This window comes from Stenella coeruleoalba (genome assembly GCF_951394435.1).
Source record: "Stenella coeruleoalba genome assembly, chromosome: 2".
Classification (NCBI taxonomy): Eukaryota; Metazoa; Chordata; class Mammalia; order Artiodactyla; family Delphinidae; genus Stenella; species Stenella coeruleoalba.
Genome location: NC_137147.1, coordinates 68,996,674 through 69,023,543, shown reverse-complemented (window position 1 = coordinate 69,023,543; position 26,870 = coordinate 68,996,674). Strand labels below are relative to the sequence as shown.

Here is a 26,870-nt window from a genome sequence, read left to right as displayed (position 1 = left end):
CCCCCCAACGTACCTGGGTAGGGCAAAAGAAAAAAGAATAAAGAGAGACAAAAGAATAGGGACGGCACCTGCACCAGTGGGAGGGAGCTGTGAAGGAGGAAAAGTTTCCACACACTAGGAAGCCCCTTCGCGGGCGGAGACTGCGGAAGGCGGAGGGGGCAGCTTTGGGGCCGCGGAGGAGAGCACAGCAACGGGTGCAGAGGAAAAAGCGGAGAGATTCCCGCACAGAGGATCAGTGCCGACCGGCACTCACCAGCCCGAGAGGCTTGTCTGCTCACCTGCCCGGGCGGGCAGGGCTGCGAGCTGAGGCTCGGGTTTCGGTTTCGGACGGAGCGCTGGGAGAGGACTGGGGTTGGCGGCGTGAACACAGCCTGAAGGGGTTAGTGCACCACGGCTAGCCAGGAGGGAGTCCGGGGAAAAGTCTGCACCTGCCGAAGAGGCAAGAGACTTTTTCTTCCCTCTTTGTTTCCTGGTGCGCGAGGAGAGGGGTTTAAGAGCGCTGCTTAAAGGAACTCCAGAGACGGCGCGAGCCGCGGCTAAAAGCGCGAACCCCAGAGACGGGCGGGAGACGCTAAGGCGGCTGCTGCCGCCACCAAGGGGCCTGTGTGCGAGCACAGGTCACTCTCCACACCCCTCTTCCGCGGAGCCTGTGCAGCCCGCCACTGCCAGGTTCCCGGGATCCAGGGACAACTTCCCCGGGAGAATGCACGGCGAGCCTCAGGCTGGTGCAACGTCATGCCGGCCTCTGCCGCCGCAGACCCGCCCCGCACTGCGTGCCCCTCCCTCCCCACCCCACCCGCGGCCTGAGTGCGCCAGAGCCCCCGAATCAGCGGCTCCTTTAACCTCGTCCTGTCTGAGCAAAAAACAGACGCCCTCCAGCGACCTACACGCAGAGGCAGGGCCAAATCCAAAGCTGAGCCCCTGGGAGCTGTGAGAACAAAGAAGAGAAAGGGAAATCTCTCCCAGCAGCCTCAGAAGCAGCGGATTAAAGCTCCACAATCAACTTGATGTACCTGCATCTGTGGAATACATGAATAGACAACGAATCATCCCAAACTGAGGAGGTGGGCTTCGAGGGCAAGATTTATGACTTTTCCCCCTTTTCCTCTTTTTGTGAATGTGTATGTGTATGCTTCTGTGTGAGATTTTGTCTGCAGAGTTTTGCTTCCACCATTTGTCCTAGGGTTCTATCCGTCCATGTTTTTCTTTTTTAAGTTTTTTTTCTTAATAATTAATTATAATAACTTTATTATACTTTTCTTTCTTTCTTTCTTTCTTTCCTTCCTTCCTTCCTTCCATCTTTTAGACAACGAATCATCCCAAATTGAGGAGGTGGTCTCTGAGAGCAAGATTTATGACTTTTTCCCCTTTACCTCTTTTTGTGAGGGTGTATGTGTATGCTTCTGTGTAAGATTTTGTCTGTATAGCTTTGCTTCCAACATTTGTCCTAAGGTTCTATCCGTCCCTTTTTCTTTCTAAATAATTATTTTTTAATTCAATAACTTTATTATACTTTATATTATTTTACTGTATCTTCTTTCTGTCTGTCTTTTTTCCTTCCTTCCCTCCTTCCTTCCTTCCTCTCTCCCTCCCTCTCTCCTTTCTTTCCTTCTTGTCTTCTTTCCTTCTTTGCCTCTTTCTTTCTTTCTTTCTTCCTTCCTTCCTTCCTTCCCTCCTTTCTTTCTTTCATTCTTCATACTTTTACTAATTCTCTCTACTTTTTCTCCCTTTTATTCTGAGCCGTGTGGATGAAAGGCTCTTGGTGCTCCAGCCAGGAGTCAGGGCTCTGCCTCTGAGGTAGGAGAGCCAATTTCAGGACACTGGTCAACAAGAGACCTCCCAGCTACACATAATATCAAATGGCGAAAATCTCCCAGAGACCTCCATCTTAACACCAGCACCCAGCTTCACTCAACGACCAGCAAGCCACAGTGCTGGACAACCTATGCCAAACAACTAGCAAAACAGGAACACAACCCCACCCATTAGCAGAGAGGCTGCCTAAAAGCATAATAAGGCCACAGACACCCCAAAACACACCACCAGACGTGAACCTGCCCACTAGAGAGACAAGATCCAGCCTCATCCACCACAACACAGGCACTAGTCCCCTCCACCAGGAAGCCTACACAACCCACTGAACCAACCTTAGCCACTGGAGACAGACTTCAAAAACAGCGGGAACTACGAACCTGCAGCCTGCAAAAAGGAGACCCCAAACACAGTAAGATAAGCAAAATGAGAAGACAGAAAAACACACAGCAGATAAAGGAGCAAGATAAAAATGCACCAGACCTAACAAATGAAGAGGAAATAGGCAGTCTACTTGAAAAAGAATTCAGAATAATGATAATAAGGATGATCCGAAATCTTGGAAATAGAATGGACAAAATGCAAGAAACAGTTAACAAGGACCTAGAAGAAATAAAGATGAAACAAGCAATGATGAACAACACAATAAATGAAATTAAAAGTACTCTAGATGGGATCAATAGCAGAATAACTGAGGCAGAAGAACGGATAAGTGACCTGGAAGATAAAATAGTGGAAATAACTACTGCAGAACAGAATAAAGAAAAAAGAATGAAAAGAACAGAGGACAGTCTCAGAGATGTCCGGGACAACATTAAATGCACCAACATTCGAATTATAGGGGTTCCAGAAGAAGAAGAGAAAAAGAAAGGGACTGAGAAAATATCTGGAGAGATGATAGTTGAAAACTTCCCTAATATGGGAAAGGAAATAGTTAACCAAGTCCAGGAAGCACAGAGAGTCCCATACAGGATAAATCCAAGGAGAAATACGCCAAGACACATATTAATCAAACTGTCAAAAATTAAATACAAAGAAAGCATATTAAAAGCAGCAAGGGAAAAACAACAAATAACACACAAGGGAATCCCCATAAGGTTAACAGCTGATCTTTCAGCAGAAACCCTACAAGCCAAAAGGGAGTGGCAAGACATACTGAAAGTGATGAAGGAGAAAAACGTGCAACCAAGACTACTCTACACAGCAAGGATCTCATTCAGATTTGATGGAGAAATTACAACCTTTACAGACAAGCAAAAGCTGAGAGAGTTCAGCACCACCAAACCAGATTTACACAAATGCTAAAGGAACTTCTCTAGACAAGAAACACAAGAGAAGGAAAAGACCTATAATAACGAACCCAAAACAATTTAGAAAATGGGAATAGGAACATACATACTGATAATTACCTTAAATGTAAATGGACTAAATGCTCCCACCAAAAGACACAGATTGGCTGAATGGATACAAAAACAAGACCCTTATATATGCGGTCTACAAGAGACCCACTTCAGACCTAGAGACACATACAGACTGAAAGTAAGGGGATGGAAAAAGATATTCCATGCAAATGGAAACCAAAAGAAAGCTGGAGTACCAATTCTCATATCAGACAAAATAGACTTTAAAATAAGGACTATTAAAAGAGACAAAGAAGGACACTACATAATGATCAAGGGATTGATCCAAGAAGATATAACAATTGTAAATATTTATGCACCCAACATAGAAGCACCTCAATACATAAGGCAAATACTAACAGCCATAAAAAGGAAAATCGACAGTAACACATTCATAGTAGGGGACTTTAACACCCCACTTTCACCCATGGACAGATCATCCAAAATGAAAATAAATAATGAAACACAAGCTTTAAATGATACATTAAACAAGATGGACTTAATTGATATTTATACGACACTCCATCCAAAAACAACAGAATACACATTTTTCTCAAAAGCTCATGGAACATTCTCCAGGATAGATCATATCCTGGGTCACAAATCAAGCCTTGGTAAATTTAAGAAAATGGAAATTGTATCAAGTATCTTTTCTGACCACAATGCCATGAGACTAGATATCAATTACAGGAAAAGATCTGTAAAAAATACACACACATGGAGGCTAAACAATACACTACTTAATAATGAAGTGATCACTGAAGAAATCAAAGAGGAAATAAAAAAATACCTAGAAACAAATGACAATGGAGACACAATGACCCAAAACCTATGGGATGCAGCAAAAGCAGTTCTAAGGGGGAAGTTTATAGCAATACAAGCCCACCTTAAGAAGCAGGAAACATCTCAAATAAACAACCTAACGTTGCACCTCAAGCAATTAGAGAAAGAAGAACAAAAAAACCCCAAAGTAGCAGAAGGAAAGAAATCATAAAAATCAGATCAGAAATAAATGAAAAAGAAATGAAGGAAACAATAGCAAAGATCAATAAAACTAAAAGCTGGTTCTTTGAGAAGATAAACAAAATAGATAAACCACTAGCCAGACTCATCAAGAAAAAAAGGGAGAAGACTCAAATCAATAGAATTAGAAATGAAAAAGGAGAAGTAACAACTGACACTGCAGAAATAAAAAAGATCATGAGAGATTACTACAAGCAACTCTATGCCAATAAAATGGACAATCTGGAAGAAATGGACAAATTCTTAGAAATGCACAACCTGCCAAGACTGAATCAGGAAGAAATAGAAAATATGAACAGACCAATCACAAGCACTGAAATTCAAACTGTGATTAAAAATCTTCCAACAAACAAAAGCCCAGGACCAGATGGCTTCACAGGCGAATTCTATCAAACATTTAGAGAAGAGCTAACACCTATCCTCTCAAACTCCTCCAAAATATAGCAGAGGGAGGAACACTCCCAAATTCCTTCTATGAGGCCACCATCACCTTGATACCAAAACCAGACAAGGATGTCACAAAGAAAGAAAACTACAGGCCAGTATCACTGATGAACATAGATGCAAAAATCTGCAACAAAATACTAGCAAACAGAATCCAACAGCACATTAAAAGGATCATACACCATGATCAAGTGGGGTTTATTCCAGGAATGCAAGGATTCTTCAATATACTCAAATCTATCAATGTGATAAACCATATTAACAAATTGAAGGAGAAAAACCATATGATCGTCTCAATAGATGCAGAGAAAGCTTTTGACAAAATTCAACACCCATTTATGATAAAAACCCTGCAGAAAGTAGGCATAGAGGGAAATTTCCTCAACATAATAAAGGTCATATATGACAAACCCACAGCAAACATCATCCTCAATGGTGAAAAACTGAAAGCATTTCCACTAAGATCAGGAACAAGACAAGGTTGCCCACTCTCAACACTCTTATTCAACATAGTTTTGGAAGTTTTAGCCACAGCAATCAGAGAAGAAAAGGAAATAAAAGGAATCCAAATCGGAAAAGAAGAAGTAAAGCTGTCACTCTTTGCAGATGACATAATACTATACATAGAGAATCCTAAAGATGCTACCAGAAAACTACTAGAGCTAATCAATGAATTTGGTAAAGTAGCAGGATACAAAATTAATGCACAGAAATCTCTGGCATTCCTATATACTGATGATGAAAAATCTGAAAGTGAAATCAAGAAAACACTCCCATTTACCATTGCAACAAAAAGAATAAAATAGCTAGGAATAAACCTACCTAAGGAGACAAAAGACCTGTATGCAGAAAATTATAAGACACTGATGAAAGAAATTAAAGATGATACAAATAGAGGGAGAGATATACCATGTTCTTGGATTGGAAGAATCAACATTGTGAAAATGACTCTACTACCCAAAGCAATCTACAGATTCAATGCAATCCCTATGAAACTACCACTGGCATTTTTCACAGAACTAGAACAAAAAATTTCGCAATTTGTATGGAAACACAAAAGACCCTGAATAGCCAAAGCAATCTTGAGAACGAAAAAAGGAGCTGGAGGAATCAGGCTCCCTGACTTCAGACTATACTACAAAGCTACAGTAATCAAGACAGTATGGTACTGGCACAAAACCAGAAAGATAGATCAATGGAACAGGATAGAAAGCCCAGAGATAAACCCACGCACATATGGACACCTTATCTTTGATAAAGGTGGCAGGAATGTACAGTGGAGAAAGGACAGCCTCTTCAATAAGTGGTGCTGGGAAAACTGGACAGGTACATGTAAAAGTAGGAGATAAGATCACTCCCTAACACCATTCACAAAAATAAGCTCAAAATGGATTAAAGACCTAAATGTAAGGCCAGAAACTATCAAACTCTTAGAGGAAAACATAGGCAGAACACTCTATGACATAAATCACAGCAAGATCCTTTCTGACCCACCTCCTAGAGAAATGGAAATAAAAACAAAAATAAACAAATGGGACCTAATGAAACTTCAAAGCTTTTGCACAGCAAAGGAAACCATAAACAAGACCAAAAGACAACCCTCAGAATGGGAGAAAATATTTGCAAATGAAGCAACTGACAAAGGATTAATCTCCAAAATTTACAAGCAGCTCATGCAGCTCAATAACAAAAAAACAAACAACCCAATCCAAAAATGGGCAGAAGACCTAGACATTTCTCCAAAGAAGATATACAGACTGCCAACAAACACATGAAAGAATGCTCAACATCATTAATCATTAGCGAAATGAAAATCAAAACTACAATGAGATATCATCTCACACCAGTCAGAATGGCCATCATCAAAAAATCTAGAAACAATAAATGCTGGAGAGGGTGTGGAGAAAAGGGAACACTCTTGCACTGCTGGGGGAATGAGAATTGGTTCAGCCACTATGGAGAACAGTATGGAGGTTCCTTAAAAAACTACAAATAGAACTACCATACGACCCAGCAATCCCACTACTGGGCATATACCCTGAGAAAACCAAAACTCAAAAATAGTCATGTACCAAAATGTTCATTGCAGCTCTATTTACAATAGCCCGGAGATGGAAGCAACCTAAGTGCCCATCATCGGATGAATGGATAAAGAAGATGTGGCACATATATACAATGGAATATTACTCAGCCTTAAAAGAAACGAAATTGAGCTATTTGTAATGAGGTGGATAGACCTAGAGTCTGTCATACAGAGTGAAGTAAGTCAGAAAGAAAAAGACAAATACCGTATGCTAACACATATATATGGAATTTAAGAAAAAAAAATGTCATGAAGAACCTAGGGGTAAGACAGGAATAAAGATGCAGACCTACTGGAGAACGGACTTGAGGATATGGGGAGGGGGAAGGGTGAGCTGTGACAGGGCGAGAGAGAGTCATGGACATATACAGACTAACAAACGTAGTAAGGTAGATAGCTAGTGGGAAGCAGCCACATGGCACAGGGATATTGGCTCGGTGCTTTGTGACAGCCTGGAGGGGTGGGATAGGGAGGGTGGGAGGGAGGGAGACGCAAGAGGGAAGACATATGGCAACATATGTATATGTATAACTGATTCACTTTGTTATAAAGCAGAAACTAACACACCATTGTAAAGCAATTATACCCCAATAAAGATGTTAAAAAAGATAAAAGTAAATAGATGAAGAAAGATATACCATGCTAACATTAATCAAAAGAAAGTTGAGCAGTTATATTAATTTTAGATTGGGCAGGCTTCATACCAAGGAAAGTTATCAGGGATAAAGAGTGGCAATACATAATGATAAAGGGGTCAGTTCTCCAAGAAGACATAATGATACTTAATGTGTATACAATTAAAAACAAAGCATCAAAATACGAAGACAAAAACTGATAAAATTACAAGGAGACACAAATGAACCCACTATTACAGCTGGAGACTTCAACACCCTTCTATCAGAAATGGACAGAGTCAGCAGGCAAAAAATCAATAAGGATATAGTTGAGCTCAACAATACCATCAATCAGCTGGATATAATGGACATATATAGAGTACTTCATCGAACAACAGCAGAATACACATTCTTCTCGGGCTCATATGGGACATCCTGGGCCATACGCATTCCTTAACTAATTTAAAATAATAGAAATCATACAATGTCTGCTCTTGGACTACAGTAGGATTAAACTAGAAATTGAAAACAGAAAGATAGCTTAGAAAATCTCCAAATACTTGGAGATTAAACAATACACTTCTGATAACATATGGGTCAAAAAAAGAAATCTCAAGAGAAATTTTTTAAAAATATCGTAAACCAAGTGAAAAAAACATCAGATTTTGCAGGATGCAGTGAAAGCAGTGTTTAGTGGGAAATTTATAGCACTGAATGCATGTATTAAACAATAAGAAAGATCTAATATTAATAACCTTCTACCTTAGAAAACTAGAAAATAAAAGATAAAATTAAATCCAAAGTAAATAGAAGAAAATAAATAGTAAGAATTAGAGCAGATGTCATTGAAATTGAAAACAAGAAATCAGTAGAGAAAATCAATGAAACCAAAAGCTGGTCCCTTGAAAAGATAAATAAAGTAATAAGGCTCTATCAGGTTAACTACGGAAAAAAAAGGAGAGATGGTACAAATTACTAATATTAATGATGAAAGAAGGGACACCACTACAGATTCCATAAACATTAAAAGGATAATAGCAAATGCTATGAATAACTCTACACCCACAAATTTGATAACCCATATGAAATGTACCAATTCCTTGAATGACACAATCTGCCAAAACTTACACGTGAGGAAACCGACAATCTGAATAGGCCTCTATCTATTAAAAAACTTAGTAATCTTACAAACCAACAAAAAAAATCAGGCCCAAAATGGTTCACTGGTGAATTCTATCGAACTTTTAAGAAAGAATTATAGCAATTCTCTACAATTACAGTGGTTCTTCAGTATCCGGGGGATTGGTTCCAGGACTCCCAAGAATACCAAAATGGGATGCTAAAGTCCCTTATATAAAATGGTATAGTATTTTCATATAACTTACACATATCCTCCAGTATATATTAAATCATCTCTAGGTTACTTATAATACCTAATACAATGTAAATGTTATCTACAGGTATACCTCGTTTTATTGTGCTTCACTTTATTGTACTTTTCAGGTATTGTATTTTTTACAAATTGAAGGTTTGTGGCAACCATGCATTGAACAAGACTATTAGTGGCATTTTTTCAACAGAATTTGCTCACTTTGTATCTCTGTGGCACATTTTGGTAATTCTCACAATATTTCAAACTTTTCATTATTATTCTATTTGTTATGGTGATCCATTATAAGTTATCTTTGTTACTATTGCAAAAAGATTGTGACTTGCTGAAGGATTAGATGATGGTCAATGTTTTTTAGCAATAAAGTATTTTTTAATTAAGGTATGTACTTTTTAGATATAATGCTATTGCACACTTAATAGACTACAGTATAAACATAATTTTTATATGCACTGAGAAACCAAAAGATTCAAATGACTTGCTTTTTTCTACTTTGTGGCAGTAGTCTGGAGCCAAACCCACAATATCTTTGAGGTATGCTTTTAAATAGTTGCAAATACAGTATAAATGCTATGTAACTAGTTGTCAGTGTGCAGCAACTTCAAGTTTTGCTTTGGGGAAATTTATGGAATTTTAAAAATAATTTTTATCTGCAGTTAGTTGAATCCATGGATGTAGAACCCACAGATACAGAAGGTCAACTACATATACAATTCGCTGCTTCAGAATATAGAAGTAGAGGGAATATTACCCAATCATTCTATGCAGCCAGCATTACCCTAATACCAAAACTCGGGACAAAGACATAACAAGAAAACAAAACTATAGACCAACATCTCTCATGAACATAGATGAAAAAGTCCTCAACAAAATATTAGAAAATTGTATTCAACAACATATGAAAAAGAATATAATACCACAACCAAGTAGGATTTATCCTAGGTATGCAAGGCTAGTTCAACATTAAAATATCCATTAATATAATTCATATTAATGAGCTGAAGAACAACCACATGATGATATCAGTCGATGCAGAAGAAGCATTTGACAAAATTCAACACCTGCTCACGATAAAAATTCTCAGTAAAATAGACATAGAGAGAGACTTCCTTAACTTGTTAAGAAACACCTATGAAAAACCTAGCTTAACATTGCAGTTAATGGTGAGAAACAAGAAGCTTTCCCACTAAAACCAGGAATAAAGTAGGATGTCCCTTCTCACCACTGCTTTTCAACATTGTACTATTGAAAAGTACTAGTTAATGCAATAAGTTAATAAAAGGAAATAAAATGTATACATACTGGGAATAAAAAATATAATGTGTCTTTGTTCACAGATGACATGATTATCTATGTAGAAAATCCAAAAGAATCAACAAAAAAGCACTCCTAGAACTAGAACTTTATGGGATGCAACAAGTCAATTCTTTTTCTATATACCAGCAATGAACAAGTGGAAGCTGAAATTAAAAATACAATACTAAGAAAAATGAAATCCTTAGGTATAAATCTAACAAAATATGTACATAGTCTATACAAGGAAAACTACAATATCCTGATAAAGAAATCAAAGGAGAATTAAATAAATGGAGAGAGATTTTATGTTTATGAATAAGAAGATTCAATTTTGTCAAGATGTCTGTTTTTCCAATTTGATCAGTAGATCCAATGCAATCCAAATCAGATTCCCAGAGAGTAGTTTTGTAAATATCAACAAAGTGATTCTAAAGTTTGTATGTAGAGTCAAATGATCTTTAAGATCAAACACAATACTGAAGGAGGACTGATGCTATACAACTTCAAGACTTACTACACATTAAAATAATCAAGACAGTGATATGGGTGAAAGAATAGATAAATAGATCAATGGAACAGGATAGAGAGTTCAGAAGTACACTCACATAAATATAGTCAGGTTATCTTTGAGGAAGGAGTAACACAATACAATGTAGCAAAGATAGTCTTTTCAACAAACGATGCTGGAACAACTGACTATCCACATGCAAAACAATGAATGTTACACTCTGCACAAAAATTAACTCAAAACAGATCACAGACTTAAATGTAAGGCACAAAATTATAAAACTTCTACAAGATAAATCAGGAGAAAACTTAAATGACCTTGGGTATGGTGATGACATTTTAGACGCAATTCCAGAGGCACAAGCCACAAAATAATAATTGATAAGCTGATCTTTATTAAAATTAAACATTTCTGCTCTGCAAAAGACAATATCAAGGGAAAGAGAAGATAAGAAGATACAGACTGGGAGATGATATTTGCAAAAGACACATATGATAAAGAACAAAATATATAAGGAAATTTAAAAATTCAACAATATGAAAACAGTCTAAATAAAAACCTGAGCCAAAGACATTAAGAGACACTTCAACAAAGAAGATATACAGATGGCAAATAAGCACATGAAAAGATGCCTCAAGTCATATGTTATTAGGGAAACACAATTAAAACAACCATTAGATACCGCTACCCACTTAATAGAATGGCCAAAATCTGGAATATTGATGACACCAAATGTTGATGAGAATGTGGAGCAACAGGAATTCTCATTCATTGTTGGTGGAAATGCAAATGGGATTGCAAAAATGTTAAAAGACAACTTGGTACTTTTTTATAAAACTAAACATATTCTTACCATATAGTCCAGCTATTGCATTCCTTGGTATTTATCCAGATGAATTGAAAACTTATGTCCTTACATATACCTATATATGGATATTTTTAGCAGCTTTATCATAATTGGCAAAATTTAGAAGCAACTAAGATGTCCTTCAGTATGTGAATGGATAAAGTATGGTGCATAGAGACAATGGAATACTATTTCACATTAAAAATAAATGAGGTATCAAGCTATGAAAGGACATGGTAGCTTAATGCATATTACTAAGTGAAAAAAGCCAGTCTGAAAAGGCCACTTACTATATGATTCCAACTATATGACATTCTGGAAAAGTCAAAACTATGGAGACAATAGAAAGATCAGTGGTTGTCAGGGGTTAGAGGGGAGGGAGGGAGGGATAGATGGAGCAGAGAGGGTTCTTAAGGTAGCTAACTATTTTGTATGAGCCTACCATGGTAGATGCATGTCATTGTATATTTGTCATTTCTCATAGACTGGACAACACCAAAAGTGAACTCTAATGTAAAATATGGACTTTGTGTCAGCGTAGGTTCAACAGTTGTAACAAATGTACCATCCTGGTGTAGGATGTTGACAGCAGGGGAGGTTTGCATGTGTGGGGACAAGAGATATATGGGAACTCTCTGTGCTTTCTGATCAATTTTGCTGTGAACTTAAAACTACTCTGAAAAATAAAGTTTATTTATTAAAAAAAACCATGCAATTATTCTTTAAACACTTTATTATCCCAATGTGCCAATTATCGTAAGAGACAAAGAAAAAAATTACTATTGGGAAACAATACAGATATACTAATTTATTTAATATGAAAGAAAAAGCTCAGCATTATTTCATGTTTATCTATTTATCAGTTTAAATATCACCACCCCCAGAAAGACTCTTGAACTCTCTTATAGGTTGAATTGTGTCTCCCCCCTACCCCGCGGAAAAAGGATACATTGAAATCCTAACCCTCCATACCTCAGAATATGACCTTATTTCAAAAGAGTGTGATTGAAGTTGTAATTAGTGAAAACGAGGTCATAGTGCAATAGAGTGGGCCTCTAATCAAATATATTTGGTGTCTTTATAAGATCTCGCTGTGAAGAAAGACACACACAGAGAAAATGCCATGTGATGACAAATGTAGAGGTTGGAGTGATACATCTACAAGCCAAGGAACACCAAAGTTTGCCAGCAAACCACTAGAAACAAAGAAGAGGCAAGAAAGGATTCATCTATAGGTTAGAGAGGAAGCATGACCCTACCAACATTTTGATTTTGGACTTCTAGCCTCCAAAACTATTGAGAAAATAAATGTCTGTTGTCTTAAGCAGTTTGTGGTCCTTTGTTATGACATCTTAAGAAACTAATACCAGTGCAAGCGATTAGGAGTTTCTTAGGTCATGTCTTTGTAGGGCCTTGTGGATTACCTCTATTATAACAGTTCATCACTGTTTGGCTGTCTAATAGTACTCCCCACCAGATTATATTATAGTAGAAGGAACATTCTAGGCAATATTTTAGACCTTCTTTTATGTGTTGAATGAATGACTGAAACATCAAAGGAAAAAAGAAAAGGGAAAGAAAAGTCTCTAACAAGCCTGTTAAATAATAACTAACATTTATCAAGCACTTATTTTGAGCAAACCATTCTTCTAGAACTTAACTTCCATTATTTCACTCAATCTTCAAAGACAACTGAGTTTAATTTCTCTTGAAAATAAGGAGATGATTACTACTTTATCTCCATTTTATAGATTAGAAAATACGCAGCAAACTATATGCCTTGCAATGTTAGAGCCATTGGGACTTGAAACCAGGCAGTGTGACTAGTGAGCCTGAGCTCTGAATGGCTATACATACAAATATAACACTCACTTTCTTATTCATTTTTCTGTATTCTCTGCACTAAATGTATGTTCCATGAGGGCAGGAATTTTTGTCTCATTTATTCACTCCTGTATCCTCAATACCTATATCAGTGCTTGACACATAGTAGGTGCTCAATAAATATTCAATGAAAGAATTAATAAATTGATGCATAAATGAACAGTCTTGAAATGACTTTCTAAGATGAATTAATAGAAATAAAATACTTTAGAGCTGAATATGTTTGACAAAGTATCATTGCTTCTGGAGGTTGTCATATTAACTTAATGTTCAAGATCTAGTCTGGTCAAAAGACTTGTATTCAAGTTGTCTATCAGTTACTTACTATGTGATCTTCAAAAAGTCATTTCTCCATCTCTACAATTAGAATGTATATTTCATAGGATTGTGAGAATTAAATGAGATAATTGTATGTAATAGCACTTGTAGATTATAAAATACCATGTGTTTTATAACAATATTTTTAAGACATTTCATTTTAATAGTTTTGTAAGCCATAGAATTTACTTAGTTCCCTTTCATGAAATATTCTAAATATCTTGGCATGCCTTTTTGGACAGAAAGATCTTGCTCTTGGATTGTCATAATAACATGATGATGATCAGGTAACCAAAACTTGACTTATTCAGGAAATCCTGAGTGCAGTCCTGTAACTACATAGACTATCAGACAGTAAATAAAAGTGATGGTTTAGAAAACTGAATGGTAGCCACATTTTTTGATATTGCACAACAGTCTAACTCAGATTTATCCATTTCTCTTTTCTGACTAGAGTAAAACTTTCATAAAGAATTAGCTAGTCAGAAATATTTTGTGAAAAACAGATATTAGCCACTAATTGTAGAGTATATTGATTAGACTAGAAATGAGATATACAATTTATATTTTATAAAAATTTTTACTGTGAAGAATTTATTATAACCAAATAAAATACAATTAGCTAGAATATCTGCTAGGACATGAAATTATTTATAATTATATCCAAACTGATCTAATATTTAAAGTCATATAGTGGAGAGAAGAACTTTGTTTTCAAATTCTGTCTGTATAACCTTAGGCAAATTAACTGACATATTTGAAACTTAACATCCTAATATTTTTTGTGTAAGCATAATGATACCTATCTTTCAGGGGGTTTGTAAAGATTAGATAAGCAAGTATATGTAAATGCATCTATCATAGTAACTATCCTGTGGAAGTCATCCAAAGATATTCCTTCCCTTTCCTCTCATTCCCTGCCTTGTTCTCTTTTAAACTTTTATTTCAAATTTTAATTATACATTAATGGGTTAGTTTTTAAATGGTTTAGGTAACATTGTCTTAGGGTGAAAGAGGAATAAAACAAGATATTTGACTGAGAACACTTTATCTTCCCCACATTTATCTTAACCACCACCATCTCCAATTCTCATAATCTTATAGTTTTCAAGTTAAATTAATAATTACAAGAATATCCTCACATAATTATGTCATTACAATATCACAGCACTGTGAAATATATATTTACAGAGATGAAGAAATCAACATTCAAAAATTTAACAAGAGAAAGAAACTGGCAATGAAATGAATGAGAAAGAGGCAATGGAAATAAAATACTACTACATAAAGACATGGTACGTTTTCAGAGAGATAGAACATCTGCCATCTTGTAATTTAGTTCTACACTTTAGGACTTTTAAATATGTGAAATAAATTCTAGGAATTAAGATCATAAGTAGCAAAGGCTTGAACAAGATAAACGTTTAAATCTTTTTCTTCTAACACAAAAAGTAGATGATTCTGGGTTGGTATAGTGGCTCCATGGGTTATCAGAGACACAGTCTCCAGCTATCTTACCATTCTCAGCCCAGGAAGTTTCTTTTTAATGCAGTATTATAGTCTTAGATGGTTGCTGAGTTCCAGAAATCCTGTCTGAATTCTGAGCACAGGTGGTTTGGGGAAGATGCCAGAATAGCACATATGCCAACTGTGTGGCAACAACTGTAACCAGCTTTCATTAGAGTAATACCCAATAATTTCTACTCATATTTCACTGTCCATTTTGAATTATAAGAGAAGCTGGAAAATTGTCATTTAACTGAGCATATTGCTCCCCAGAATATATCAGAATCCTATTATTAAGAAAAATTGTAAAATTGTTATTGTAAAGGCAAGATGACTGTCTCTGAAGACTAATGTTTATTTACGGGAAACTTGAGATATTGCAGGGCTTGAAATAGTGACATAAGAAACTTCCATTAAGTAGTATTAAGGGAAAGAATATGGGCTATCACCCCAATTAGCCAAGTCAGGTAGTATACTTCCTTGGTTGGGACTTCTTTCCATTACTGTGATTTATTATTCTCTACCATTTAAGCATCTTTAATGAAATTGACAGGAAAACTTCATTAACTTTCATTTAATTAACCTTATCTGATAGTTAATAAAATATGTTTCTCCCTCCATATATAATTTAATTAGAGTTAGATAATATAGTTCACTCTGATTTTCATTATTCCATACCAACACAATTCATTTATTTATTAATTTCTAATAATATATATTTGAAACCAAGCTATAACTTTCAATATTTCTAGAATTTGAATCAATGATTTTAAATTTTTGCTTCCTTGCTTGGTCTTTACTACATTATTCACTAATTAACTATCTTTAGCTCAGCAATATATTTATCTAATAATAACAATAGCAAAAATATTAATAATAATAGTAATAGCTATCATTTGTTGCTTGCTTACTGTGTGCCAAATATTTTATCATTAATTTTTACAAAAACATTAAGGGAATGCTATCATTATCCTAATTACTATATAAATGAGGAAACTGAAGTTTAGAGAGGTTAGGTAATCTGCCCAGGGCCACAAATCTAGATAGAATTGGGGCCAATTTCTGAATATACGAAGGCCTATACTCTTTTTTTTTTTTTTTTTTTTTTTTGTTGCGGTACGCGGGCCTCTCATTGTTGTGGCCTCTCCCGTTGCAGAGCACAGGCTCCGGACGCGCAGGCCCAGCGGCCATGGCTCACGGGCCCAGCCGCTCCGCGGCACGTGGGATCCTCCCAGACCGGGGCATGAACCCGCGTCCCCTGCATCGGCAGGCGGACTCTCAACCACTGCGCCACCAGGGAAGCCCAAGGCCTATACTCTTAAACACCATATGATTGATCCTAAGTCCTGATGGCATTTAACCCCTACCCCAACTCTAGAACCACTATCTCCAGGTTTCTTTTAATATGAAAAATAATTATTGTCTGGGCCATATTGTCATATTATTGTTTGGAGCATGCTAAAATATATTAAAACACCTGTAGACAAAGTCTATTATTTTTATAGTACACAGGATAAAAAGAACAATTATAGAATAGTGTAAGGCAAAATAGGTTTTGTTGTAAATTTCATAAGAACTGAGGAAATATTAGGTCAGATTATTAAATCATAATATTTCCAAGCCAAAAATGGGAATATGTTTGAACATATTTGAACAAAGCATTTTTATAATTTTAATTTGTTCATATTAAATATTTTACAAAGTTATAGGTATTACTTATACTTATCAGCACCCATATATTTTTAAGTAGAGCTTAATGGTATTTATTAAGTAGTTATATTTTTAATTTCAAAGTATATCATTTTTCTTATACCTTTGCTACCTTCATTCTTGAGTTATTTTGATATGTCAATCAGTAATCACATTGTAAATGTCTTTTGAGCCATTTTTTAATGTAACATCTGGATGTTACTGGTAACTAAGCTGGATGGAAAACATTCTTGGATCACAATCATTTTTCACTCAAAGCTATAAAAACAGTATTTCATTTTCGTCTGTCATTTGCTGTTTAAAAAAGTTCTGTCTGCCTTTATTTTCCTTTAAGTAACCTTATTTTTAATTCAGAATTTTTTTACTAGTCTTTACTTTTGGTTGTGTGTGTGTGTTTGTGTGCAGATGAGTGTTGTATTATTTTTCTTTTAATTATCTTGTAACACAGTGAACCCTGCCCAGAATCTACCTCATCTTTGTGAGATTTGGAATATGTTTAATTGCTGCTATTTTTTCCTACTAATATTTTTAATTATAATTCCTGTTCCATATTCTCATTTTGCTTATTATGTAATAGCTATTATTTATGATTATATCTTCATGACTTGTTCTCCATTGTCCACTATCTCCACTCTACTCTTTTTCACTATTTTTCTCCATTTTCTATGTATTTGAGAAGTGTTTCCCAAATTTATTTGTGTATTCTTAGTTTGCTATTTACTGCACCAAATTTTAGTTTCTGCATTGTTGGCTTCATTATTCTTTCATATAATCTAACCCTGGTTTTCTTTCATTTTGTCCTATTGTAGTATAAGAACAGAAAGGCAATGTGCATAGTGGTTAAACACAAAGATTCTGAAGCCATCTGAACTTACCAGTTATATCTTAGGGCAAGTTATTGAACTTCTCTGTATATCAATTCCTCATCTGTAAAACAGAAGAGTAATAGTAATTTCCTCAAGAGTAGTTGTAGATAAATGAATTAATATATGTAAAGTTATTAGAAGAATACCTGGCACATAGTATTACTATATAAATGTGTTATTACTAATAGATACTATGTACACAGTTTCTGAATAAAAATATTTAATTGTTCTTATTTAATATTTACTTATATTTCCTGAAATAGCTTTTCATGAGGGAGAATTTTTAAATAGAGTATTTAGAAATTCTTCTTTTTTTTTTTAAGTTAGAGAATGTTTTCATTATGTCACATGAGTAAAGAAATTCACCTTGTATAAAGACACCTCTAACGAACCTGGATTTAGAAGACATAAGGAAACCTGCTAAATTTGTTTATAAAATCAAACCCAGGATTAAGAATATATGGAGATACTTTATAGAAGGAGGAGATCTTATAGTTCTAACTCAGACCCCATAACATCCATCTTCCTTTTTTTATATGCTTAGTGAAACCCCCTGCTTTCAAATGCCTGATGCATGTCAAGTGTTATTCTAGATACTGATGCTCCTCTTCCTTGGAACTTAAACACTGAAGTTTGGAGAGACAGATGATGATAATGAAGATACATTTTCATCATTGATAAGTGCTACAAAAATATAAGATCAGGAAATGGAATATAGAATGACTCTAGGGGCAGGGTTAACCACTTTAGAAGAGATGGTCATTAAAAATGTCTTGAAGAAACATCAGTTGATACAAGAACTGAATAACAAGAAGTAATTAAATCGTGGAAATATCTCTGGAGGGGACCTTTCAGTTTCTGACATGAAAATGAGTCTGCTGGGCTTACAAAAGCAAAAGAAAGCCAGTGTGGCTATAAAAACGCTCAAGGAGGCGACTTGACATGATGTCAAGCAAGATGTAGGAAAGAGGAAATCATGTAGCAAATTGTAGATAAAGACAAAAAATTGTATTTTATTTTGAAAGCCTATAGGAAATTTGATGCAGGATATAAAAATTATGCCCATTATATGGAAACTCGATTATAAGTGCAAGTATGGAAACATATAAAACCATTAAGATGAATATTACTGCAGTTGAAATAAGAGATGGTAATGCAGGTGGGCGATAACAGTAAAAATGTTGAAGGATAAGTTATGAGCCAACAGAAACTTAAACAGAACTGATATAGGAGGTAAAGCAAAGAGGGGAGTCAAGACTGACTCATATAACTATACACATGCACACACATAGACACATTCATATAATAGATATATGTACATATAAACAGCATATGACTTTGAGATGACTAAGACCTGAAATATGGTCAGGAAAGCAAGAATTGAGAGTAAAGTACAAATGCTAAAGGAACCAAGAAAAAAATCATCAGGAAGTAGTGACTGATTTTATTGGGGATTGGTGGAGGTTGGCCAGGTAGAAGAAAAATACAAAATTTAGTCCAACATTTAGAGGCTGTATGCTTTGAAGAATAGTGCCATCATTAAGAGAAATAGGCAAGCCAAGAGTGGGTGTCAGTTTGGGAGAGAAAGTCTTGAGTATTGTTTTAAACATGCTGAGTAAGAGAAAGATAAGCAAATGGAAATCCCTAGTGTTCTTTGGGAATGTGATACCATCTCTCAGGAGAGAATGAGACTGTAGATGTAGATTGGAGAGTATCTGCATAGAGGTGATGGCTGAAGCTATGCAAATAAATAAGGTCTCTATAGGAGAGAATAGAGAAAAGATAAGAGAACAAAGACAACATTTCTGAAAGTACTCTGCCTCTTCCCTTCCTGACTCTTTTTATGTGGTCATAAATATCTAAGAGCAAATAAAGGAGTAAATCTGGCATGGATTAGCCATTTTTAAAGTCGTATTTCCAATTTCTGCTTAAAGTATAACTACCACCACCACGTATTCTTTAGAAGTAAGGATAAGACAAGATATGTGAATGGATTTCTCTTGGTAATTTCAATATGGGTAAGTTGTGCCTTAGATTTTTATTTTATTTAAGGCATTTATATTTAGCACACCTCCTTTGAGGTCCCCCTTCTCTGTGACAGCAACTTGTAAAGGGGGAACTAAACTGGTGTACAAAATTTGATATGAATTATTACTTCTTTCTCAAAATAAAAGGAAGTAGGCATTTATGGTCTTCTGTCAGAAGGAATTACAATATGTATACTTTGTTGTAGTAAATTCAGGAGTTTTATATTAGCTTACCTTCTTCAACTGCTTTATAAAAATGTTAGCCACTGCTCTTCAGATTTATGGTTTTTCAGTAACACTGTCTTGATCTCTCAAGAATGATGGTGCTGGAAGAAATCAATAGAGATAATCTGTCCTATATGCTACCTTATAAACTGAAATCTTTCAGATAATAAGTATTTACTGTGTGGATCTCAAACTTTAAAGTACATCAGACTCACTCATAATGCTCCTTAAAAACAGAGATTCTGGGGCTCTGGTCCCAGAGATCCTGACTCAGAAGCTTGGAGTAAGGCAGGAAGCTGCATTTATCACAAGCACCCCAGTTGATGGACTACATTCTAATAAATACTGATTTTCAAATCTTCACAGGTTGCCTAACATTGTATCCAATGACATAACTGAAAAGGTGATTTTGTTTAATCATCAATTCTGCAAAGATTTTCTGCTTCAGCTGGGGTGGGAGAGACTTAGGCTGGACTAAAGGCCTCTAGTTGAGTACCTTCTATAATTAACTTAACATAGAGGTTATCATCCTGATATGTTCTTTGTTTAAGAGAGATACTAAATTACCTTCACCTTCATAGGACAACTCAACCTAATTTCTTCTTCACATGACTCTTTTTTTTTTTTTTTTTTTCGCAGTACGCGGGCCTCTCGCTGTTGTGGCCTCTCCCATTGCGGAGCACAGGCTCCGGACACGCAGGCTCAGCGGCCATGGTTCACGGGCCTAGCCGCTCTGCGGCATGTGGGATCTTCCCGGACCAGGGCACGAACCCGTGTCCCCTGCATCGGCAGGTGGACTCTCAACCACTGCACCACCAGGGAAGCCACACATGACTCATCTTTTCAATCATTCATTAAATTTTTCAAAAATTTCCACTTACATGATTATTATAATAATTGCATAATTTTGTCATGGAATTACTTTTAACCCCTACAATACTGCTTTTCACAGGTGATTATATGTCTGATCTTGTATTTTAAAGTTACAAACATGATAAAACACCTGGACAATGTTTAGTCCCAAAAGAATATTATTACCTATTATTTATTTATTTTAATTTACTTAAAGATTATATATATATAAAGTATTTAGAGTAATAGTTATCTTTTATAATTAATATGCATAAACCTATCATTTACTACTAAACATTTAGGCTGTGTGGAGATTTTAAGCCTTCCCTAGTTTTAAAATATTCAATAATTATTACAGGGAATAGGGTGGAAAAAAGAGAATATCAGTCTCCTAGAAAAATTTTCCTTAAGGCTTTTTAAAACTCTTTTTAGAAATCTATTCTTTCAAAATCATACCTCTCACAATGAAAACCAAATTGACATAGTCTCTGGCAGCTCTCTGAAGTTGTTAAGAAACGACGTGAGGAGAAGTGTGATTTTGGAGACTCAGAGGAAGCTTGTATTTGACAAAACCTAAATTCATTTAGAGTGGCTCTGAGTGGATAGTTGAATTTAACTGGCATTTGAAATTTAAAAAAAAAGATACTGACTTTGAGCTAAGTTATTGGAGGATTTAATTCACACTCCTCTTTGTGGTCTGTATATTTCACCCCAAATTAAAGCAAACCTACAAAATTTCTAATACACAAGAAGAGTGCATTGAAATGGTAGACAATTAATCAGTTGTGCCTGAGATCTTTCAGAGCAACTGAAATGCGTCCTGAAGAATCTCTGCACAATTGGAGGTACACCTATGCTGCTAAGAATAATTCATTTGGGCCTAAACTTAATTCAGAGATTTTGAATATTTATATAAAAATCTCAACCCTCAGTACCTGCTTACTTTGCTTCCAGAAGCTTCCATTGATGTTTATAAGAGCAATACACTTCAAAGAAATGCCTCTATTATATGGCAAGGGATAAAAATTGAGTTGCCTGTGTATGATATGCTATTTAATTTACTACTCAGTGTTGTCATGGAATTTATAGCCAAGTGAAACAGGAAGGTTTTTCTAAGAAATTTTTGAGTTGTATCTATGGATTCTTAGAGCGCTTCACCTTTATTTACCAAAAAGTTTTTTCATAAGAATATGGTAAAAACCTAAACTTCATCTATGAAGCCTAATTAGAAAGTTTAATTTGAGATATAATTACAAGACACCTAACATAATATGTGATGGTAAACTGTAGATGTATAGTCTATAAGGATAACATATTATTTTGGAACTTTACATTTCGGGCAGCTATAAGATGTAAAGAGGTAAATAATCAACATGAAGAATTTATATTCATCTTTAAGTATAATATAAAATAATTATTTTAAGATTGCTTTAAAAAACTTTCCCTGATTATTTAATCCTAGTAAAGTACATATTTATACTTTATCTAGGATCCAGTTAAAAATCTGTGAAATACATTTTAGATGTAAAATCATTGAATTAATTTTATAGGATAAGGGTAATAATTCTCACAATGAAAAAAAAAGAAAAAGATCTTTCTCCTGATGACTTATTATAAGTCTTCTTCCTTGATAGAAGTTTAGTGTTTGTATGCAGTCTCTTCCTATTCTCTGTCATAAAACAATATAAATCTCTAGACCCACAAACTAGCTCTTGTTCATATGGTACTGCCTCACAACTATGCACTCTAATTAGTCAAGGTCATTTGAATACATTTTGCATGAAGCACCTAAAGCTCAATGTGCCATTTTGTATATTTATCAAATTACTAATCAATATGCTATACCACAGTTACCATCAGGCCTTGAGCTACCAGAGAATGCTACATGAATTAAAATTGCCCAGGCTGTCATCTGCATAAACAAAATTAGTGTCTGCCATTATCTTTCATGATGGAGAGCAATGGAATGTGTTCTAAATAAAAATGAATCACCATCAGTATTTTACATAAGCTTAAAATGCTTTATTGTAAACTTTAACAAACCTAGTATTAAACTGGCTTCGATTTCACTTTTTTTCTCCAACATATTACCACCACTCTATTGGTAAAGTAATTTATTCCATCCTCTGTGGAGTGCTGGGATCTTATTTGCCAGAGTATTTATCTTCCCTGCCACTGCACTGTCATTCATCTGCAATCTCCACAAAGGACCAGACCTGTGCAGAATTGCAATTAGGATTGATTCAACTAAATCCAGGCTACAGAACTGATGCTGACAGGGTGACCTGAAGAGAATTTAAGTTGCTAGGTTAGAACACACACACACACACACACACACACACACACACACACACACACACACACACAGAATTTAGTTCCAAGATTCATTAGGCTTTTCATATACTTTTAAAATTTTGGACCAGAATAGACTTTTTAAAAAAATGTTGGTACTACAGTGAAAAAGTTAACTGCTTCTCAGCAATTTTGAAAACCTGAAAAGAGAAATTTCTTGGAAATCTCTATTTTGAGGTTTAAAGGGCAGTTTGTAGAGAACAGAAACCTAATTTCCACTGAGGTTGTGTCTTGAGCTTTTTCTTCAATCTATGCAGAAATGAAATAGAATGCAAAGCAATACAGATAAAGTTGCTCTGTTCTCATATCCTTGTTGTGACAGATCTTTAGCAGTTCTATCATAATCACCAAAAGAGCATCACCTGGGGGTCAGCTAAATGGTACACTAATAGAATTTCCTAAATAATTCTTGGTTGAGTGGGACAGTGTTTTTTTGTTATTTTGTTTGTTTGTTTTTGTTTTGTTTCAAAAGGCAGTAGCTGAAAGCACAAGCAATAACCTAAGAGTTTCCCTGACCTATCATATATAACAAGTCTTATCAATCCTGAGGTTCCACACTTTACATTAGAAGTCATCTATTATAGATGACCTGCCCTCATTCTTGTTACATAGTAGAAGGGAGGAAAGTTTGCCATCAGGGAATGAGTCAAACTTACTCTGTAAAGTAGAAAGGAAATTGGAAACGGATAATAACAGTAGCTGAGTAATCTTCTCTAAGTAGATTTTCTTTACATTTTCTCTCGGGAGACTGAATTTTGCTCTCCCAAAGGGATAATGTTGGATGGGTAAGAACAATCTGATTTAATCTAATAAGGGAAATGAGAACATTGCAGAAAGCAAAATTCAATAAAGGAAAATCAAACTGAGTAAAGGAGAGGCTTATGTAGTTTGGTTAATAGAATAGGGGATGAGGTGTCAAAACTACCTCATTCTTTTTTCCTGCTTAACCAAATCACTTGAAGAAAAGAATGTCAAAAATGAAAAAAGATCTCCCTCTCCAATATAGTGAAAGTCTATCAAAAAAGTGCCATAATGGGCATTAAGATTTTAAACTTTTAAAAAAGTACACTGAAATTAATCTTATGAGAGAAATAATAATGAATTCCATTCTCCCCACATGAAGACCAGATTTTTACCTTCTTATAGAATAAACTATAATAAACAATCTACACTATCTATCCTGGGTCAAGAAAACACCTGAAATGGCAGCTGATGCTTTCCATATAATTCTCAGAATTATCCATAAGAATGCAAGAAGGAGAAAATAAAGTTTCCATTCAGTACCACTAAGACTCTTTCATTGTGGGTTTACTGAAAACTTAGTCTACAGAACTTTAAGTAATGGATAAACTTTACAATATATCTCTCACATTCACAACAGTATCACACATATAAATACCTTTTGGAGAAATAATGAGGTAGATTGTCTATAAGCTATATTGCTATCCATATTAATTGAAAAGCATGATACTATTATCATCATACTGCTTTTCATATTTTATTACCACCAGTCAGAAAAAGTGTCTTGTAAAGACATGAAAACTTTTGGTCATATTGCTGATCCCTTGATATCAGAACTAGCAAGACAAGGCAAGTATAAAGCATTAGTAAGTGTTCTAAGAATTCATAGTAGCAGTTGAGGTGTTATGACCCTACTTACAAAAGAAAACTATTTCCTGTTTCTGTTTATAACTGTTAAACTGCTCTTATAAAGTATTCAGAACCTCCACTAGAAATGAAATTATAGAGTAGTTATGACACTCAGGCAGTTAATTAGCAAGAGAGAAAGAAAAAGCCTTCAAGAGGTATTTGTTGCAGTAGGGCATGATATAATCTAAGTTTGATTCTTAGTTTTGCATCACAGAAGCTAAGTTTTATCACCATGAGGTGGTTTTGAATGTAGGTGAGTGAGTTGCATTAACCAAACTCCCAAAATATTGATTCATACACCTGAATGCTACATTTTTTTTCACTGAGAATATGGAATATATATGTCTAGTTACCAAACTGCATCAATTTGTTTTCTACAACACTTTTCTAAAAACTAAGACACCTGAAAATACCAAACTCAGAATTATAAAGTAGTTATGCCTTTGGGAAGTCATGGAAAAAGGTAATCTAACCGTTTTACCTGTTATTTGATCCCATCCATGGTAAAGCCTGAAGAATTTTTAATGGTAGTGTCGATCATATACAAGAGCTGAATTAATGCTAACAAGATCTTACTACCCCCTCCCAATATTTCTTATTACTCAACAACATCTTCTGTCATTCACACACTTCCATATAAAGGACATGTTTTCATTACAGATTATTTTTTTATTAATTACACTTCAAGTGTTGCCTTTTTTCACAGACATACTTTAAACCCCTCAGGAGATTAAAGTAGAATCCCTAGTCTAGTCCAATCACAAATATGAATTACTTTATGGATTTTTGTATGCTTCAGAAGCTTTTCATAGGTGGCTAATCTTATCCACTTTATGTTAAGTGTTTTTATCTTTAGCTTCTCATATACTTTTTAAATTGTGGCTTTTTACTCTATTAAAACCTACAGACTGCTATACACTGGCTGACTGCAAGTATTATTTGTATAGAGAGAATACAAAACTCCATAAAAAAGTGTGTATGCATTAGTAGCTTTTTAAATAAGATTTATCATTTTATTATTGACTATAAAGGAAACTCATGTTATATAATTTTAGATATTTTCATCTGTAGATGAAAGAAAATCCATCTTAAACTGACTTGTATAATAAGAGTATTTATTATTTCATTTAGCAAAAAATGCAGAGCAAGTACATTTCCAAGGCTGGTTTCTTCACTGGTTCAATGACATCATCAGGAACCTATGTATTTATGATATTTCAGCTAAATGAACCTCAGTATCAGTGCTATTCTGATAGCTAGATAGACCTGCAACAATTTGCAACATGTCAATAGCCAGCCATGAAAAGGTCTATTCCTTCTTGCTCATTATTTTATAAGAGCAAGAATATTTTTACCAAAGTCCTCCCTAGTATATTCCTCTTACATTTCAACTGACTTATACTATATATCATGCCCATGTCTAAATCAATCACTAGCAAGAGAAATGGAATCAAATGACTTTAGCAAACTAGTGATTGCCAAACTTTACTATGTATCAGAATAACCTAGAGGGATTATGAAAACAAAGATCAAAGTTCCCATCAAAAAAGTTACATATCCATATAACTTTGGTGGGTGAGATAAGTTACATTTTCATAAGTCCATAGGTGATACTAATGCTGTTGGTCCTGGAACCACACTTCAAGAACAGTTGCTCTGGTGTATACACTGATCATCTGAAATACTATACATGAGTTCAAAAGTCCTCTTATATTTGAACAGACTGATCACTAGAAGTGAAAAAAACTCCCTAAAAACAAAAGTCCAGGACCAGATGACTTCACAGGCAAATTCTACCAAACATACAAAGGAGAAATTTTACTGATCCCTCTCAAACTTTTCCAAAAGATTGAAGTGGAAGTAGCACTCCCAAAGACATTCTATGAAGCCATCATCACCCTGATACCAAAACCAGACAAAGACACCACCAAAAAAGAAAATTACAGCCAAATCTCTGACAAATATAGATGCAAAAATCTCACCAAAATATTAACAAATTGAATCCAACAACACATGAAAAAGATCATACACCATGACCATGTTGGATTCATTCCAAGTTCACA

At 35.2% G+C, this 26,870-nt stretch overlaps 1 long non-coding RNA gene across 2 annotated transcripts in view; it reads right to left on the bottom strand.

Annotated features, from left to right (window-relative positions):
• The window catches only part of LOC307182561, a 249,836-nt gene extending 229,780 nt beyond the window's left edge, over positions 1 to 20,056 (bottom strand). For both annotated transcript variants that reach the window (XR_013827199.1, XR_013827200.1), the window contains exons 1-2: positions 19,963 to 20,056; positions 17,711 to 17,762 (exon numbers count right to left, since the gene is read on the bottom strand). This is a non-coding gene — a long non-coding RNA (uncharacterized lncRNA). The remainder of the gene's footprint in view (positions 1 to 17,710; positions 17,763 to 19,962) is intronic.
• Positions 20,057 to 26,870: the final 6,814 nt, after the last annotated feature.